The following is a 21,141-nucleotide window of genomic DNA, read 5'->3' on the forward strand; positions in this document are numbered from 1 at the left end:
CTAGCACCAAAATACCATGCTACATCAAAGGCAAAAAACCCTTACCAATAGATATTTATACAGAAATTTTGTGTGTAAAATAGAAATCAAAACGGAAGGGCTATAAGTTATCAAATGTTGCAAGCAATTTTCCCTGTTGTTGACTTTTTGGGGGATTTGAACCCTTAACTTTTAAACTCTTATAATCAACGTTGCATCACTGTGTCACATACGGAAAATGCTACGAACACTCTTTTCGGCTAAGAAAACAAAAAACAAGCAAGCAAAAGCCTCTCTGGAAGGCTGAATTTAGAATACTAAGTTAGGGCCTGAATTGTGCAAACCACTGAAGCATGCCTGCGTGTCTCACCAAAGCCAGTGCTCCCTTAAAAGTACCTGTATATGAAGACAGCCAGATAGACAGGTAGTTACCGTCATTACCAGGTAACAAGAGTGCAAGGACTCAGCACTGCTCTGATTTTCCAGTTTATAGGTAGAGCAAAGGTATGTAGAAAGAGAACTGGAGCATACTGCAGAATGGGTGTCATCTACTTCTTATAGCAAACTGAGCATCACTTATGGGACCTTCAAGATTACATTTGAGGCAATGCCGTTTCTTGCACACAGTGCAAAGATGACTTAAAGAATGTGGTTATTAACAAGGAGGTCTGTCAGTTATGATAAAACACTTATTATCTAGCAATGGTATGAAAAAAATCTGCCCAAAAAAGAAAAGCAGTAGCTTGAAAGGTAGGAATGCTGACTTATCAGGATTCATATGCACCTCTTAGTTCTACATGCACAGAATATACCTTTGCATTACCTTAGGAAAGCTAGGGTATACACTACCACATGATATTTATTTTCTCTAATCTTATTATTTACAAAATAAATATGAGAAGTTCACTGAAGCCTGGCTTTCTTCTTTCAGAAAGCTTCTGGAAAGCTGTTCTTGGACCATTCTGTACATTAGCTAGTTTGCTTTTGACAAATAATATATCTTTGTATCAGTTGTTAAAACAACACTTCTTTTATATGTTTATTTTTAAAGAACATAAAAATATAAATGAAGAAGAGTTTAATACAGAACAAACTAGAAAGAATATTTTTACAGAAAACCAGATAGTCAAGCACAGATCAAATCTGCATTGAGAACAACATGTTGTGCAAATATGGTATATAGTTCTGCCTTGGATAAGGGGTATCTTTTGCTTTATATCTATACAGTTTTTGAATACTACCACCATAAAGAAGGATAAGAGGTCATTTAAAATTTAAATAATCACATATCTTAAAAGGGACCCTTTCATGTCTTTATAAATTGCTGACAAATCATACTAGATACACTATTCTTGAAAATGTCTCAGCTGTTTAATAACATCCTACAGCCTTCTTTACATGCATGTCCCTGTGTTCTGCTTTTACTGGATTAGCAATCTGAATTCTGAAGAATTTCAGGTAACTCTATGCAGAACATTCTGTTCCAGGGCTGTGTATTAAACATGCAAATACCACAGTAAAGATCGACTGCACAACCTTTTCTGTAATACATTTTAAGTCAAAAAAGACCGCTGTGATCATTTAGTCTGACCTGCATAAAACAGGCCACAGTACTTCCCTGTATTAATTCCCACCCGAAGTTCAACAGACCTACTTGGACTAAATCATCTTATTTGATTTTCAAAATTATCAGTGCTGAAGAATCCACCATAATCATTAGTAGTCCCAATTAGTGAAAAAGAAAAAATCCTTACCTGTAGTCTGAATTAGTCTGGTGTTATTACCTCATTTGCTAAGCTATAGCTATTTGATTTTTTTTCATCTGTAAGACTGAACTGTGCTGTTTTTGAGCACCAGCTACTTTATCTCAAATGTTTCCATTTAGTTTATCAAAGAAAATATTAAGGGATTCCTTACTTAGTGGCTGGAAGTACCACCTTAGCTTTACTTTTACTAAGCTGAATAGACTGTGTGCCTCCGGTATTTCATGATAAAGCACATCTTCCAAGTCCTGTATCATTCTTTTAGGTCTTCTATAAACCCTTTTCAATGTTCAGCATCCTCCTTGAAGCACAGTTGCCAGAACCAAGTTCAGTATTTGAGTAGTGTTCACATCATTAACAACCACAGAAGCAACATAACTTGACAACTGCTTGATATTCCCCTTGCCCATTCATCCAAGACTACCTTCATCCTTTTATCTCCCTTTGACACAGGCAGCTGATTATAGCATCACCCTCAAAACTCTTTTAGAAGTCCCTGCTTTGTGCAGAAAGAATCAAGCACCTGTAAATAGAATCTACAAATAGTTTCTACATAGTGATTTCTCCTTCGCTCTTCCATTCATCTATTTCATTATTTCAGATGTTTAAGAGGTCTGGAATATGCCCATGGAAGCATATGAGACTTCTATTTGAATTCATCTAACATCAAGGTGCTTAATTATATTTATGCAGGAATACAACGAAAGATTTTAAAATTATTCCCATGTTCTCTCTGCTATCTCCCTCATGAACATCTAAACACTGCATATTTATCTCTACAGTTTCCTGCAAGGGAAGAGTTGGTAGGATATGAACGTCTACCCGTTATATGCATTATTTTGCTTCCATTTCCTTTATGATGCTTTTTTTTTTTTTACTCATAGTTCAGCTGTACTCTAGTCTAATATTTGAATCAAATGTCTACTGTAGAGAAGTCACCATTATATTACTTTAAGAATATTGCCAGATTATATCTCCATTTCATTTCTGCTGATACACTGGTTCCTACTCAGGCTTTTATGTTATCTGGTTAAACTGCTTTTGTAATGAGTGTCTCCCCTCTCTGCTCTTTGTTTTTCCTTCTGGTTGCCCTGCATATAGAACTAACAGACTTCTAGTTGCAGCATTTTATACCAGCCCTGCATATAGAACTAACAGACTTCTAGTTGCAGCATTTTATACCAGCCGAAGTCGGTACTTAGCAACAGTGAGATCATAACTTCAATTTCAGTTCAGTGGGCACTAAATGGGTGATTTTATATAACAACACTAGTATACAGGCCTAGAAAATATACATGGCGACCTTCCAGTCTTCTATGTTGCACTTACAAAGAGAAAGCTTTTGAAACGAAACCAGTAAGTCCATCTGAATAAGACTAAAAATAATAAGCTATTTCCTTAGGATTAGGTAACTGATTCTAGCCAATCAACTTGTAATGCAACTATAGCTGGCTATAGCCTGATAAGCTTTCACATAGTCAAATTCTGGAAACAATTACTAGTCAGAAAAATATAAATTTAATGCCACAGATGTGAAAAAAGAGCAACTGGAATTTTCTAAATTTAAATACGCTTTGTTGGATTTTAAGCATAGTCTGATTTCAAGGGAACAATCTTTTTTCTTGCTTCCTGCAGATTCACAGGTGTAAACTGACAGTTTCTGTAGTAAGTATAAAGGACTCAAATTGTGGACCCTTAAATTCACAGGGATACTTGCCAGTGCCTTCAGTGGAAATATGGATTCAGATAGGGACCACAGTATTCTTTAGGAGAATACTGACATAGCATTATCAAAATGAGTGGAGAATTTCAGCATCTTCAGTCTTAAGTAAATGAACTGTCTTTTGACTTCATATTGTGGAGACAGAACGCCCATTTCTTGTAAAATGTTATTTGAGAACTAAAGTTGAATAGATCGTAATATATTTTAATGTATTACAGTTTCTGAAAGAATGCATCTCAAGAGTATTTACATACAGTTTTTCTTTTGATATCTTTGGGGGGGAGGAGAAAACACACTCAAAATATTTTAGAGGCAATATCAGAGGCAAGAAAATCTAGTACTAAAAAGTTGTCCTGTCTTAGTGGCCAGTTTTCACCACATGAGAGACATTGGAACTTTTAGGTAAAAGCAGGCAAAAAAAGCTCGGTGGATACCACATATGACAGCACAAACCGCATCTGAACCCATTTATACATAGTTTTTCTGGTAAGAAGGACTCTTTGCCTAGCCCACACAGTCTCAGTAGAACTCTTTTTCATGCTGTACTCTATACTAAGTTAGGTTTGACTTCCAGGGCAGTCAGTGATCTTAATTTCAAGAAAAATATTTAGGATTTCATACCAGAACTTGTACTCTAGATTCTGTTTCACAATCCTTCCCCAATTTCTTTGTAGTACATGCAAGTTTCTTCCAATTATTAAGTTTTTCTTCTACTTGGAGTTTTGATAAGTTACTTGTCCTTGTGAGATAAGCAGGAACATGTAAAGAAAAAAAAAGACACAATGAAAATATACAACCCTTGATATTAAACTTTGATAACTCAAACACAGAAGTAGTTTCACAATCCTTCCCCAATTTCTTTGTAGTACATGCAAGTTTCTTCCAATTATTAAGTTTTTCTTCTACTTGGAGTTTTGATAAGTTACTTGTCCTTGTGAGATAAGCAGGAACATGTAAAGAAAAAAAAAGACACAATGAAAATATACAACCCTTGATATTAAACTTTGATAACTCAAACACAGAAGTATTCCAGAGAAAAGCACGAGAATAAGACTTAAAAGTAAAACGGTTCAAATATGTTTCCATAGACAGCAATTCCAGCCCCAAAACTGAAATTATTTAGCATGATACATTCTTGCTCAAGAGCCTCGCCGTCTCTTGTGCAGGTAATTAAACAGTACTCATTGCAATGTAGTTCACTACTGCTGAGACCTCCTCACTGTGAAGATACTTCTAACTGGCATACCCGCAAAGGTCTCATCTACTACCTTTCCTCCAGAGAAGGAAAACTGCCTAAACTTCTCCTCCTGCATATGCACATGGTCCAACAAAGAAGTACAAGCACTAAAGCAACTGTTCTACAGTACAGTTTTCTACCTATGTTGGTAGCACCCATAACCTCTAAATTTTTAAATTCCTGCTTTGTATTCTATTTCTGGGTATACTAGACTGATTAATTTTGGTACATGGTGGCAAAAAAGTAGTCACGCAGTCAGCAGCTGGATTCTCGTGCATTGTTTAGCTATATAGGTTATATGGAATCATTGCATTCCTGTATCTGGTATAGGTCCAGGGACTAATGCATGCAGAGTCAATGAATTCCAAGTTAGTATCGTTGTATAAAGTGATAAAAAGCGCAATGATGGAGCATCAGGTTTTTTTAACCACTACTTAAAGCCTATACTGCCCCCAAGACACAAAGAAATGTTGAATTTAGAAGAAAAGTTACTATAGTTTAGTAGCTAAATTAACATACTGGGAAAAATATAATACTTCATGTAACACCCCTGTCAAATATTTGACTAAATGCTCAAAACCATTAATGCCAACATTTTATCACTCTTGGAGCAATACCTCACTCAGTCATCTGATCTACTCTGAACTACAAAGATTTCCTGTACCACAGATTCATCAGTGACCTGGATGAAGGCACGGAGTGCACCCTCAGCAAGTTTGCTGATGATACTGAACAGGGAGGAGTGGCTGACACACCAGAAGGCTGTGCTGCCATTCAGAGGGACCTGGATAGGCTGGAGAGTTGGGCAGACAGGAACCTCATGAAGTTCAATAAAGGCAAGTGCAGGGTCCTGCACCTAGGGAGAAATAACCCCCTGCACCAGTACAGGCTGGGGGGTTGACCTGCTGGAAGCAGCTCTGCAGAGAAGGACCTGGGAGTGCTGGTGGACAAGTTAAGCATGAGCCAGTAACGTGCCCTTGTGGCCAAGAAGGCCAATGGTCTCCTGGGGTGCATTAGGCAGAGGGTTGCCAGCAGGTGGAGGGAGGTGATCCTGCCCCTCTACTCAGCCCTGGGGAGGCCTCAGCCGGAGTACTGTGTCCAGTTCTGGGCTTCCCAGGACAAGAGAGACATGGTACTACTGGAGAGAATCCAACGGAGGGCTGCAGAGATGATGAAGGGACTGGAGCATCTCTCCTATGAAGAAAGGCTGAGAGAGCTGGGCCTGTTTAGCCTGGAGAAGAGAAGACTGAGAGGCGATCTGATCAATGTATACAAAGGTGAAGGGAGGGTGTCAAGAGGACGGGGCCAGACTCTTCTCCGTGGTGCCCAGCGACAGGACAAGAGGCAACGGGCACAAACTGAAACTCAGGAAGTTCCATCTGAACATGAGGAAAAACTTCTTGACTTGTGAGGGTGACTGAGCACTGGAAGAGGTTGCCCAGAGAGGTTGTGGAGTCTCCTTCTCTGGAAATATTCAAAACTTGCCTGGACGCGATCCTGTGCGATGTACTCTAGATGACCCTGCTTGAACAGGGGGTTTGGACTAGATGATCTCCAGAGGTCCCTTCCAACCTTGACCATTCTGTGATTCTGTGATTCCTGAGACGTCTATCAATCAATACAGGATTCTCAGCTATGCTTACACTTTTCTTACTTGTAGGAAAGCACAGCAATCAACTTTTAACAACCAGTTCCCACTTTTTAAGAAATGCTATGTTTATCCTTGTGGACAAGGTAAGTCCCACCCACTCTAATTTAAAGTGGAATCAATAACATCCTGCTTATTGAAGTATAAAAGAATGGTTCTACATTGTCTAGTTTTAAGTATTGTGGGCACCTCTCTAATATTCTACAGTTACATTAGTCTTTCCTACACTCTGCCTCGCTGGCTCTTCCCACAAATACCATGGTCAAAGTTCATCCATAAGGTCACTGTTATAGCTTCCTAAATAATAGTTTGTTTATTTCAAGAAAGTTTGTTTTAATTAATTTTGTTTGTTTTAATGACAAGAAAGGTTGAAAGCCAGGTCTACCAGCAGTGAGATACGTCTGTGTTGTGAGTTGACTAGAAATCATATCCTGGTGTTACCATGGCAGTGAGCCACAGCTAATATGCTCTATCTTGAAGTTGTACTAACCTTAGGCAGATGTTTCTGGGTTTCTTTGAGCACAGGCAGAAGGAGCTTACAGCTACTTAAAATCAGACAGATATGCCCTAACATATATTCAGTTTAAGGAGTAAAACAGCACCTTTGTATCTCCAAACAGCATAACCAACTACTGCATGGAAAAATATATCTGTAACACTGATATCTCTCCTGAAACCAATTTGTCTGCTATAGTCCCTTGTTTAGATATGCAACTTCTAGGAAAAAATAAAAACAAACAAACAAGAAAAAATTAAAAAAACCCACTCTTATACATCCCTATGAAACAAAATTCAACATAACCCCATATCTAAATAAGGCCTTTTAAGACTAGCATACTTCAGTAAAAATTAAAGACCACAAAAGAGTTGAGGAAGAAAAATCTGGTCCTTTGCATACATGAATTATAAAACTGGTTTTAATGCTATAAACATATTTTCCACCAAACCACCTGATGCAGAAGCAAAGCAACTATTCTTTTTTAAAATCTTTATTCCTCAGTGTTTGGCATCACACACACACAACCATTCCTGTAGTATTTCAATGCTCCTCAAATACCAAAAGGAAAGAAAGGAAGAGAGAGGGGAAGGAAGAGAGAGGGGAAGGAAGAGAGAGGGGAAGGAAGAGAGAGGGGAAGGAAGAGAGAGGGGAAGGAAGAGAGAGGGGAAGGAAGAGAGAGGGGAAGGAAGAGAGAGGGGAAGGAAGAGAGAGGGGAAGGAAGAGAGAGGGGAAGGAAGAGAGAGGGGAAGGAAGAGAGAGGGGAAGGAAGAGAGAGGGGAAGGAAGAGAGAGGGGAAGGAAGAGAGAGGGGAAGGAAGAGAGAGGGGAAGGAAGAGAGAGGGGAAGGAAGAGAGAGGGGAAGGAAGAGAGAGGGGAAGGAAGAGAGAGGGGAAGGAAGAGAGAGGGGAAGGAAGAGAGAGGGGAAGGAAGAGAGAGGGGAAGGAAGAGAGAGGGGAAGGAAGAGAGAGGGGAAGGAAGAGAGAGGGGAAGGAAGAGAGAGGGGAAGGAAGAGAGAGGGGAAGGAAGAGAGAGGGGAAGGAAGAGAGAGGGGAAGGAAGAGAGAGGGGAAGGAAGAGAGAGGGGAAGGAAGAGAGAGGGGAAGGAAGAGAGAGGGGAAGGAAGAGAGAGGGGAAGGAAGAGAGAGGGGAAGGAAGAGAGAGGGGAAGGAAGAGAGAGGGGAAGGAAGAGAGAGGGGAAGGAAGAGAGAGGGGAAGGAAGAGAGAGGGGAAGGAAGAGAGAGGGGAAGGAAGAGAGAGGGGAAGGAAGAGAGAGGGGAAGGAAGAGAGAGGGGAAGGAAGAGAGAGGGGAAGGAAGAGAGAGGGGAAGGAAGAGAGAGGGGAAGGAAGAGAGAGGGGAAGGAAGAGAGAGGGGAAGGAAGAGAGAGGGGAAGGAAGAGAGAGGGGAAGGAAGAGAGAGGGGAAGGAAGAGAGAGGGGAAGGAAGAGAGAGGGGAAGGAAGAGAGAGGGGAAGGAAGAGAGAGGGGAAGGAAGAGAGAGGGGAAGGAAGAGAGAGGGGAAGGAAGAGAGAGGGGAAGGAAGAGAGAGGGGAAGGAAGAGAGAGGGGAAGGAAGAGAGAGGGGAAGGAAGAGAGAGGGGAAGGAAGAGAGAGGGGAAGGAAGAGAGAGGGGAAGGAAGAGAGAGGGGAAGGAAGAGAGAGGGGAAGGAAGAGAGAGGGGAAGGAAGAGAGAGGGGAAGGAAGAGAGAGGGGAAGGAAGAGAGAGGGGAAGGAAGAGAGAGGGGAAGGAAGAGAGAGGGGAAGGAAGAGAGAGGGGAAGGAAGAGAGAGGGGAAGGAAGAGAGAGGGGAAGGAAGAGAGAGGGGAAGGAAGAGAGAGGGGAAGGAAGAGAGAGGGGAAGGAAGAGAGAGGGGAAGGAAGAGAGAGGGGAAGGAAGAGAGAGGGGAAGGAAGAGAGAGGGGAAGGAAGAGAGAGGGGAAGGAAGAGAGAGGGGAAGGAAGAGAGAGGGGAAGGAAGAGAGAGGGGAAGGAAGAGAGAGGGGAAGGAAGAGAGAGGGGAAGGAAGAGAGAGGGGAAGGAAGAGAGAAGGAAAGAAAAAAATCTTCTTCACATCCTGTTCAATAAGGGAACACTGCTAGCCATAATTTACAGATATGAAAACAAAAGAGAGAGAAATTTATAGGCTGAAACTTTCAGAAGTGACATCTGATGCAAGTGTTAAGGTTCAGTTTTTCAGGACACTCAGGACTGTAACAGTAAAGCTCAATTTCACATGATTTTATCTGTATTTGTGAGATCAAAACATCAGCAAACTTGGCTACTGTTGCCTCACAAACATCAACAAATGAATGGTCAGCTGTGAACCTCTGGCTTACATGATCTGCCCCACATCAGATAGTTAGTCAGTGTCCAAGAGGGGCAGAAAGTAGTCCTCCAAGGTGGTATTCAACTTCCTTAAGCATGAGACTGTTCTTTGTCTTCCTGCAATCCTCCGCCTCAGTCACTGAGCACATTCTACAACAAATGAGGGAGGCACACCACAGACAAATCCTACAGATGAATCCCTGATTCATTCCCCAAACGGTGCAGTGAATAATAGGATGCTGAGGAGTAAGACTTTTAAGAATATAAAATTTAAGAGTATTACAATGGATAAGTTATGGTCACACCAATAGCCTAAAATGTGAAATATCCTAACATTTTAGCACTTTAGCCTTAAAATAGCTATTTTAAAACTTTCTAATTTTTATACTTAACATCCACCCAAAATATTCCCAAAATACAGGAATTCAACTGTAGAGTCAGTATGAATCCTTGCAGTGTGGGTTGTCAGAAGCTTGACTTCTGCACCCACCAAACAGACCTCATGTGTACAAATAGAAAGAATCAATAGCAAAATAGCAAGTGCTGAAGGGAAGAGTAACTCTTTGCCCCTTGTTCTCTCTGCTGTTTGCTGATAGCAAAGGTAAAAAGAGCCTTAAGTATGCTCTCTACTGGTTTTGCTCTCTACTTACCCCTACCCTTCCATTAGCAGAAGACCCATCCAGATCACTCAACATCCATCTCCACATTTCCTACTGCCTAGAACTTCTAGTCATTTTCTAACTCCTTTGACCCCGACAGATGCAAATAGAAGCCACTCGCATTTTTCACTCTACTGCAGAACAGTCACCTCTTCTTTCTCCGTCATATATTCCGTGCCTCAACAGTCAAAGCAGAGGTAATCTCCTCCTTTTTAATATTTGTATCAAAACGCACCTTGAGATTCAAGGAGGAACAATCACAGGGCAAGTTCTACTCAACTACATGGCTGCAGATGCTGTATTTGGAAAATGTCACTGTGAAATTCTCACCAGCCTCTTTTGAGAACATACATAAACAGAAATTTTTTTTCAGAGGCTTATACTTTGGTCAAATATGGTTCTATTTTCACGAGGACAGGAAAAAATACATTCATAATACAACAGCAGAGGTTAAGCTAAATTTGAAGTCCTGGCTGAACAAAAAGGTTACAAAAATCTGTTTAACTGGGCAGAACAACAACTTTTCCCGGATCTTATTTGTGGAAACTTTTAAAAATTGGCAAATTTATAAGCCACCAAAGGCAAGGTCTTACATTAGGAAATGCCAGAAAGCCTGAATTATGCTAGGCACAATACTAGTAGTTAGGGTTTCCCTCTATCTATGGGCATATTCAAAACTCATAGAAAGTCACATGGATCAACTGAAGTTTAAGTTGCATGATTTTTTATCAGCTAAGGCTAAAGCTCTAAATTATTTGTATTTTTATGGATTCTACCTTGGATTCATGAGGCCAAAGACACTTGCTTTTAAAACATATAATAAAAATAACATGGTTATCAGCTATGATCACTGGAGAAAATATAGGAAATTTCTTTACAGTCAGCACATCATTGGTTCAATACTTTCACATATTACCCTCCAAAGACGGAAACTGTAAATTCCAAAGTCCAACATTTGGCCTATCTTTGCAACCATTCTTCACATAACAAAGTTGCTTGAGAAACCTGGTATAGGACAGCTAGATGGGAGGTGGAGTGGATCTCCACTGCCACTAAAGAGGTGAGAGGCAGAGTCTGCACCTAGGGGCCAGAGAGCACCTAACTTGCCCCAGCAACTCATGCCCCTGTGACCCAAACCTGCTTCTAGTGCAGTAGTCTAGTCTTCTTCACGAGAAAGGAAACTCAGAGAGTAACTTAACATAATGTTAGAGAAAGGTTTTCTTAAAGTGCATTTGTATACTTATGCAGTTCTTTTGTCCATGTCAATGCAATTACACACATATTAGCAAAACCTCTAGGTGCCAGAATGAATTTAGTGAGAGAACATTTGTCATCAGAAAATTCCACCTCACACTTCTCAGTCCTGATCACCAGCTTAGGAACTCAGATTCATAAATTCACTAAATACCAAAAATCACAGATTCAGTGGACATACAGCTTCTATAGCATATTGACTTTTTCCCCCATATCTCACTCCCAGCTAAAGCCTTCAGCGTTCTGGTAGTAATTATTTCTCTTCTCTGTTTGCCCATGACAGAACGACCTCGTCATTTCTCCCTCTGCTAATATTGCCTTTGTTTTACGGGTGATAACCACACTTTTCTCTCAAATTGTCTATCTGATTGCCGTAAGTATAATAAATTCAAAGTAACTGTTCCCAACCTGTCCTAAATCTGCAATTTCCTGACTGACCTAACAGCCCAACTGTTCTAAAAAACGAAAGTCCCACTCTGGAGCTTGCTGATCCTCCTGTAAGCTGATTTAACACACTAGACAAGCAGAAAACTGTTTTATTAGTTTCTTGCTGGGTTGGTAAGTTAAAATTAATTTATGATGGAATATAATGAATGCCAGGGCTCAGAAAAGAGGTAGGAGCAGCATTTCTCTCTTTCAGTAGCAGTTACTGTAGATGTCTTAGGAAACTGCACCTTGGTTCATAGTTTGCTGCTATTGTCTCGGACCTGAATGAGACTTGTACATCAAATAGTTTGTGCTTTTTTTCCCTATTGCATTCACTGGTCTAATAAGAGCTACTTTACACCATCCTTTGAGAATCCAGATGTTACAGAAAAGCTCCACTGTTACAAGTTTGTTACTAGTTTCATCCAACTTCACTCTGGATGAAAACTGGAAAAGTTTCACACTGGAAAAGTTCCTCTGCAATTAATGGAAATTTTGAATCATAGGCTAATCCCAAATAAACATTATGGCCCAAATTTTCAGCAGAGGACTTATGGAAGTTTACACTTCAATAGGAGATTTTAAACACTTGCCCACATGAGGCACCAACTGTCACCAAATATATTATTTCAGACAAATCTGTTTGCACTCTGCGATTACTATGAGCACAAAAGAGTTGCCAATTTTGTTACGTATGTATGTGGGACGAAGGCTTGAAAAGTTACTTTTTCTATTATATATTAAAAGAGTTAAGATGGAAAGATGAAAAATATTGGTTTGATTAAGCAGCTCTTCAAAATCACTTTGAAAGCAGGGAAATTCTACAGCCAGAATCAACCAAGAGTACTTAGTCAAAATATCATTTATATCATATAAAGCATCTTTTGTCTCTGCAGCTACCACTGATGCTTCTTCAAAATAGTAAATAACAATTTCATAAAGCCATGAAAGAAAGAAACATCTTTAACTTCATTCAATCCACACATTGGCTATTTAAGAGCCTGAAAAAAGAACTGTGTGTTTATTATGAAATTAATCAAGAGCCTAATTTCTTACATACTCCATTCTTCTTACTGAGGCAGGAGATAATATAACTGCACTTGCTTTAATTAGTGGTGATTCTTCTGTAACAGTGACTCAAGACTTATCTCAAGATCAGCTACTTTTATGGTAGCAGAGAATTTATCCGTCATATCCGATCAGTAGCTAACTTGCACTGAAATCTATCTTCCGAATATTTAATTCTGTATTCTATTACTCTTTAATATGCTGTGTTAGTACACAAATATTTTAGTAGCTGTAACAATGCAAAAAGTCATCTGAAAAATTAGATCTAAGACTTGAAACTTATATAAACAGATAATCCTGGAGTATTTTACACCCCAGAGAAAAGCAATAATTTCTCTTTGAGAGACTTTGAACACATACTGAAATCCTCTAATAAATAGACTTTCAAATCCAAATTAAAGTAATAAAGGATAATATTTACTAGCGTAGATTAAAAGAAAAAACAGAACTAGGAAGCAAAATGGGAAGCCTCCTGCTATTGAAAGGAACTCCACTGTCTTTTATTTCTTCTATATTAGAGCTTCAGATTCAGGAAATTAGCATCTTGCTAAATGTCACGTCATCAATATTACATTGTATGTAACATATATACTACATTGTGTCATTACATCAAATAATTTTAATCTTCAGGTACTTCCTTTATGTATCATAAAATCTCAAACTGTGAAAAATGCAATGATTAGGAGAAAGCCAAGACTGTAAATTGAGACTGTTCCATAACAGGATCTTTTTCATGGGATAGGTTGCTCAGTGAAACCTACAAAACAGTTAGGGCAGATTATACATTACAGCCTAGCTTCTTGTCTTATAATATGATTTTTTTTAAAAAAATTCTTATTTACATGAGTTATCCTAATTTTAAAAATGATGAAATTTCCATAGGCAGACAAAGACATAAGAATTAATCTATCATACTTCCATATTACCTGTATTGAATAAGTACATATTAAAGTACTTTGTCCTCTTATATGATGGTAGAAACTCTTTTAAAAAAGATGTAAATCTTAACACATACTAAAACGTTTCATTTCAAAGTTCTAAAGAGAAATCTCTGACATTCTATTTCCTCAAATAGTTTTTCAGCTGCAACCATTGGGAAATATATGTGACTATCTCATAAAAACTCATAAAGTCATCTCTATGATCATACAGCTACTAGTTCACAGTTGTTACAAACTAAATCAGGTAGTTTTTTGTTTTTTCTTTGGTACCAGGGAATTCATTAGTACTCACTGAAACTGCTACAGAACAGCTATACTAGTCCTAAAATAATGATCCATGAACATTAATATTTGTAACGTCCACTGTAGGGAGAAAGAAATATAAATGCACCAAGTAACACTACATTGTAAATCCATATATTTCCTATACTCTGATACAGTGCCAACGTGAAATCATCCTTGTAATTACAAAATGAAGATAGATTGCCTCCCTGTCATCCAGTTATAACCACAGCACTTGGTTCCTCATGGAAGAAGTCAATTGTAGCAATCGCATTTGTCTATAATCAGTGTTAGCACTACCTAACTCCACTTCTTCATAAAGGGAATCAGGACAGCCCAGGTACAAAAGAACTGTCTAAAGCCAAGTCCACAACTGAACCTGTTTCTACTCAGGGTACCACAGCGTATTTTGTCCACACAGGAAAACTGCGAATCATCATCCTCTTTTTTTTAAGAGGCCCTAGAAGAAACTATGAAAATATTCTGTAAACATATTACAACCAATCTGTCCCTTACAGAAGTTCATCACTACAGTTGTTTCCTTTCCTGTCACATTTGAGAATTCCTGTGAGATTTTTTCCTGCTGAACGATGTCGAAACAAAACCGAAGTCTTATTTTTCCAATGGCTTAATTTTGTTCTTGATGACATTCATGCTCTCTCTCACTGGAGCTTCATGAGTCACCAAAAAGGAGCATTTAGATTTGTTATTCCCTTTCATTCTTGTTGTTGTCTATTTAAAGTTATATTTTACTTATAATACTGGTCCACGGACGAACGTTCTATTAGAACGGCAGAAAAGTTATTTTGTTTTTTCTTTGCACTAGGAAAGAAACACAGTTACCTCTGGGGAGTGAAGATCCTTCCAATAACTTTTACTCTCACCTTAACCTCTGCTGAGAAAGAAAGTCTTGTATCATTTTCCTAACTAGGCCTGTTATGCCTATTATGGCATATAGGCCTAAGTAGGCCTATTATGAAAACAGGATCATTATCAAACTTACGCAAAACTAGCTGGCACCTTGCTGATTTCAGTCAAACCTAAAAACATATATAAAACAATGACAAAGGAAGAAAATTATTCCATAACAGGAAATAAAAGACCAACACAGAGGAGCCAATCAACAGTTTAGCCAGAGATTAGGAAAACTGTTGAAACATGGATGGATTCAGTTATTAATAATGGGATAAATGGTTTCAGCTTTAGGTAAGCAGTCAAATGTACTTATGTTTCATATGAAAGAACTGATAGAGACAGCTGTTGAGATCATAGTGGTCATCTTTCATTCCAGAAGTGTCCCACATTTGACAGACGGATAAGTTTTATTTTATAAGGAATAATTAAGAAAGAGGCAGTAATACTGATGTTTCCCCCTCCCCTCCCCAACACACATACACAGTCTTGCCATAGCATAAGAGAGTTTGCTGCCTGTGCCATACCTGCTCTCCCAATTAAGGGCTTCAGTCCCAAAGTCTACAAAGCTGGTATTTTTAACAACACTACATGTACTGGAAAAGCATAAAGAGAAAAACACAATAATCAGGGAAACAAGCTTCAATGTAGGAAACATATAAAGGCACTACCCATCAATATTCAAGAACTGATTAGATACAACTGTAATTGGAACAATGGAACAAAGAGACCTATGGGACACAATGTGATATATCTTGTTATATTGTGCGACTAGTAACAGAAATTAACTTCTTCCCAGACAACTGCAACAAGTGTTTTTAATTGAGAATTTGAGGAACAAAGAACCTCCAGGCTAATGTGTATTTGGTGAAAAGTTTTCAATATAGAGGCTGAAAAAAGGATTCTCTTTCTCAGCATAAGCAATAGCTCTTTCTATAGCGATAGTTCAAAGCTTTGCTTGGGATTGCTGCATCTGTCTAGAAAAGGTCTTTAAAGAAGAACCTGTGAAAAGGAAAGCATATATATATATATTTTTCCCTACTGGAAGGTTAACCATTCATTTCCAGTTGAGGTAGCTGGAGGAAGGCCATACGAAGGGTACTATTGGCATTAGTCATTCATAGCACAGAATCTGCAAAGCAGGTAACAACTTCTACTATTTTGTGAACAAAGTACTACTCATTTCATATAAATGACATTAACGTCATTGCATTTTTTTCTTTTTTATAAAAAGTATTTTATTTATATATACACATAAAAATAAATTTAAATATATTACATATGTTAGTTTTTTAAACATATATAGATATATATACACACACACACACATCCCCCATATGTATTCATTAATTTATCATGCTGAAAACAAGGCCAATGTATCCCACTATAACAAAAAACAAGATGCAGATTCAGGCATCCTACTTTTACCTGCATTGCTCCTCCCAAAGTTCTACCGTGCATCCTAGAGTAATCTGCTTATCAGTCCCAAAAATGGTGCTGCACAAAAGTAACCTTAAACCAATCGATTTTATCTTGCTTTATTTTGCGCATTCTGCAGGCTTAAAAGTGAAACCTAGAATTTTTCACTTCTACTGTGAAGACCACAGGGCATACAGAGCAGGGGGAGAAAGGCTGGAGCAGAGTGATGAGTTAACTTAAACTGTTGCTTGTTCTACTGCTTTCAGCTGAGGTCTATTTCTGGGCACATGGAAATGCACAATGTGTAGGGCATTCTATCTATCTTCTTTGTAAGGAAACTAAATAAAAAAGGACAAATGTAGTTTGAATGTTGATTTACATGCACAAATAAAATAATATTTCCTCTTTGTTAGCTTGACCACCCAATACACCTAATTTAGGAGAAACTCTATTACAGGAGAAACTCTATTAGACTGTGTGTTCACAGTTGCACACAGTCTTAACTTGGTTAACTTCAGAATCTTCTGATGCTGAGGTGGCAAAAGCCTCAAAACAAACACTGAAGTAATACTGTTCTCTCGCACTTAACTGCTCCAGTTCTGTAATTAATGCTATAAAATTTTTTCTAAAGTGCCAGTGCACTCAGATCTAAACAAACAATAACAGGCCCCCCTCTCCCCAACAGTAACAAGCACTAATGGCAGTTTTGTACGTGACCGATTTCTTCCTCCAGTCCTGTTTGGGGAACGGCTACAGGAACAACACATAGACTACTAGATAAAGGATACCTGATGCCAAAGGAGACAGAAGGATTTACCAATAAGATGCACAGAGATCTTCATATACATATATATATTTAAAACCAAATGTTTGTATCTGTAAAGCACTACCTCCACAGGGTAGTGTAAACAGTAACTTAATTCCTGGATAGTTGCAGGTATGCTGTGAAAAAAAGAGGAATTAATCTTGTAAAATTCATACTACTGCCTCTGTATAGGGAGACAGACATGTCAACCAAAAGTGGAAGATGGACATCCCACTTTGGAATCAAGTGGGAGTTGAAAGAAAACTATATATAGGACCCAGCTCTAATCCCATTTAAAACAGTAACTGGCAAGAGGATCAGGAACAGACCTCTATCTAGGTATGACTGTAATGTTTTTAATCAAACTGTCTTAATTTGTTTTCCAAGTATGTATTTATATATTTTTATTTCATTCTAAAGAAGGGTAACTATTTTTGCTTAACAAAACAAAGCAAAACACATCCCAGATTAAAAGGACCTAGGATCTGTCTCTGGCTTTAGGGTATGGACAGTGATGGATAGGGAGATATCATTTCAGCTTCCTCTTTAAATTTAATTTTGAATTAATACAGCTTAAATAACATGGTTACTTAGATCTCATCATTAACATCCTCCTCCTTTGGAGCATTTGGCTAACATAAAGAGCAGCAAGTTCATAAAGAAAAAGGTTACCAGTCAATCATTGTGCCACAAAAACAACGGTTGAGCGTTACAAAACTTTCACAGCTCATGAACTAGCCCCAGGAAACCTGGTCGGTTTCCGAGCACACTGTATACTTCTTAAATCCCAGTGTGCCTCAGAAACTGACACTAATCTTTCAGTAACAGCAGTAACCAGTGTACTCCCCGTCTCCCTCCCCATGGTGTGTGTGTGTGTGTACGTGTGTGTGTGCGCGCGCATGTGTCTGTATGTACTGATGATGATTCACTGGCTTTTATTCCATGGAACTGATGATTCATTCAATCGTCTCCAGATCATGTTAACTTACTAAACACGCACCTAAAGGAAGGAAAAATTAAGTTCTTAAACTTTTTTTATGCTCTCTCTTTTTTTTTTTTTTTTAAACCAGAATCGAGAGAAGAGAAGAAATCAAATACGCAGAGAAGAAACTGGACAGGTTATGTTTCTGCTCAGAGGCGACGCCTGGGAAAGCCACGTGCGGGAAGGGCTCGCGGGCTGCCGGGGCGGCTCGGCGGTGAGCTGCCGGCCAGACCCGCTCCCTCCGCTCCGGCACCTGGCGAGGCAGACGCGCGACGCGCCAGCCCCCTCTGCAACACAGAGGACTTCTGTCTCTCCTCCTTCGGTGACATCTTATATAATAAGCCAAGCTAATCACCACGGAAGCAAGCCAAACTGCCACGGAGCATTAGCCAGGGATAATTACCCGCAGGCACAGACGCCGTGGACCGGAACCTACCCCTCGCTAACTAGCCGCCCAGCCGCCTTGCTAGAAAAATCCTGGGTGGAAGCAGCTCGCGCAGCAGCCAGAGGCGAAGCTTGTTTCCCAACAGTGTTGTGCGCCGCGGCTGCCGCTGCCCGCCGGCCCCCTCAGGGAGCGACAAGCATCACGAACGGCATCAGTCTCTCCCAAACACATTTCGCGATCCCTCCTCCGGAGCCAGCGCCACCACCCGCCGCCCCCCGCCGCCGCCGCCCCGCCCGCGCCGGCGCGGGCTCCCTAATTAACGGGAAATTAAAGAGAAAGTTACTCGGCGGCTCCCTGCCCCTCACAGCCCCGGCGCATCCCCACTTCCAGCCCGCCCCGCCGCCGCCGCCGCAGCGCGCTCCAAGAGCGATGTCACGTTCAACAACTTGTTATGACACATGATCCTCCCCCCCACCCCCGCCGCCTGCCGCCGCCCAGCCCCCGCCCTGCCCTCCGCCGCCGGCCGGCGCGGCGGGCCCCTTACCTTCCCCCTCAGGAGGCCACGGGCGCCCGCGGGCGTGTGCGAGGGAGTGGGGCGCGTGTGGCGGCGCGGGCGGCTGAGGCGGGGCGGGCGGGCGGGGGCGGGGAGGGCGGCGGAGGCGGTTGGGCGGTGGGAGCGCGCGCGCCTCGCAGGGGCCGTTGGCGGGCGGCGGAGGCGGCGGCGGCGAGGGGCGCGCGAGGAGCGAGCGGGCGCGGCGCGGAGGGGCGAGCGGGAGGCGGAGGAGTTTCCCGGGGCTTGTTTACGCATTGCTGCCCTGCTCGGTGCACACAATTCACTCTCTGATTGGACACAAACTGGGGCACAGCCTCGCGCGGCCGGGCCGGCCCCGCGACGGCCCACGGCGCTGCTCCGCCGCCGCCGCCGCCGCCGGAGCCGCCGCTGGCGACCTGCGCCCCGGCGGAGCGGAGCGCGGCGGGGCGTGGCAGCGCGGGGCGGGGCGGGGCCGGGCGCGCGCCGCTTCCCGCCGCCCCGCGGGCTCCGGCGGCGCCCGCCGCCAACCGCCCTGCCTCGCGAGCCGCCCCGCCCCCTCTGCGCATGCGCCACGCTCTGGCCGGCGGGGCGGCGGAGCATGCGCCGGTGCGGCTGCGCATGCCCGTTGCGGCGGCGAAGCGGCGGCTGGGGGCTGTGCGCGGTCCGCCGTTTTTCTCGCCCGAGGGGCGGCGGGGTGGGGGCCCGCCGGGGGCAGTGGCCCGACCGGGCCCGGCGCAGGGGCCTTGAGAGCTCGTGTCCCTCCCCGCGACGGGGGGAAGACGTGACTGAGCCAGGGCCCGCGGCGCGGGGTTGCCCCGTGGCGGCCGCCGCTCCGGCCGCCCGCCCGCTCCCCCCCCTCCCCCGCACGGTGTTATGTAAACGGCGGGTTCCTCCCCCGGGGCCGGGGCCGGCAAAACGTCCGTAAATATGCAAGTTTTGTGTGACTTACGTGGTCCCCTAGCATTTTGTACGTGTATTCAATTAGGAAAAACGCGCATACTCTTACTAGTGCCGCTACTTCTGTCACGGTCAACACCGGGGAAGAAAGTGCTTCATTTCTGAAATACTTTCTACCTTGTTTATTAGGATGTTTTTGTGTGCCAAACAGAGAAATGGGTCTAGCCTTCCCCCTCCCGCCGCCCCCAGGACGCCCCTGGGACGTCGGGTCTGGCCTGGTAGACCCCTTTCGCCTTTCCTTTTGGAACAGGAGTGCAACATTGCAAACTAAGGAGTTGGGGGAGGGGGGGGAGGACTTTTAACCCTTTCTTCTCACTCTCTAAAGCGCATCAGACGAGGAGAACGTGTGTGTGGCTTGGGTGGTTTTGCTGGTAGCGCAAATCAGGTGTGGAGAGGGTACACCGTAAAGCAGCGAGGTTTATTGTTTTATTTATGAACAACTTTTGTACAAAAACACGATGTTATCCCAGCTTGTGTAGGCAAAACCCCTTTGCAGAGATAGATACTTTCTTCTTGGTTTGTTATTTCTGCTGCATGTATGTGACTCATATCTTATCCTTGGTAATTTCCAATGGAAGGAATATTTTTAACCAAGGAATTAATGAGATCATAACACAATTGCATAAAATTACTCATGTATTCATTAATTCTAATTAAGCAACCCCTCACTGTTCCTTTACTCCCATCCCACAGTCAACAATGGCAGTAAATGTAATATCAAAATATATGCCATGAGAGCTCTTCGCAATAGTAATCCCCGATTTGCACTCTCACTATGCACCACAGGAATTTCCCTGACTCATTTTTAAATGAGTAAGCTGCTCAATCAACTTTTCCTAAGATTTAATAGTAAAATGTTCAACTTCCTCATGCTGGTAACAGAATCAATATTCACTGTAACCTGCTTTATGTTTCTTTGTGCATGAAGTCTACGAAAAGTCTCCTTGCTAGTGTAATTTCCCTGTAAAGCAAGGGAGCAGCTGACCAGCAGCCGCGACTGCTGATTGTAAGGTAACAGCAAATCGCAAAGCATTCACAGGCAAGTTATTCAACCTTCTAGCACATCTTTTGCAAGTCAGCGAAAGTTTGACTTCAACTCTTTAAAGAAAGAGTATCAGGAGATCAGACTTGAAGGGTTCACTATAATTTATCTGTGATACACATTTTCCAGTTAGTATTGCATTAAAATAAACATCTAGGGAAGAGTTCTCTTGTGCCCACTTGTGCTGAGCACCTTTTCCCATTTTTGCCACTGCGAGCCTTCCTGAGAAAACTTTCCAGGATATCTGAGTTTAAGATGCTTTAGTGTGGTCTGACCAGTTCACAGCATCGCGTTCATGTAGACATCAACGTG

At 41.8% G+C, this 21,141-nt stretch overlaps 1 protein-coding gene across 3 annotated transcripts in view; it reads right to left on the bottom strand.

The window, feature by feature from the left end:
* PCGF5 (polycomb group ring finger 5) overlaps positions 1-18,936 on the bottom strand; it is a 120,082-nt gene extending 101,146 nt beyond the window's left edge. For 2 of the 3 annotated variants that reach the window (XM_068950083.1, XM_068950078.1), the window contains exon 1: positions 18,843-18,936. The gene's annotated coding sequence lies outside the window, so the exon portion shown is untranslated. Of the gene's footprint in view, positions 1-4,086; positions 4,107-18,842 lie in introns of those variants that run through there. The other variant, XM_068950079.1, reaches the window with a different exon arrangement.
* Between the last annotated feature and the right edge of the window lie 2,205 nt (positions 18,937-21,141).

Source organism: Struthio camelus, chromosome 7 (assembly GCF_040807025.1).
Source record: "Struthio camelus isolate bStrCam1 chromosome 7, bStrCam1.hap1, whole genome shotgun sequence".
NCBI lineage: Eukaryota > Metazoa > Chordata > Aves > Struthioniformes > Struthionidae > Struthio > Struthio camelus.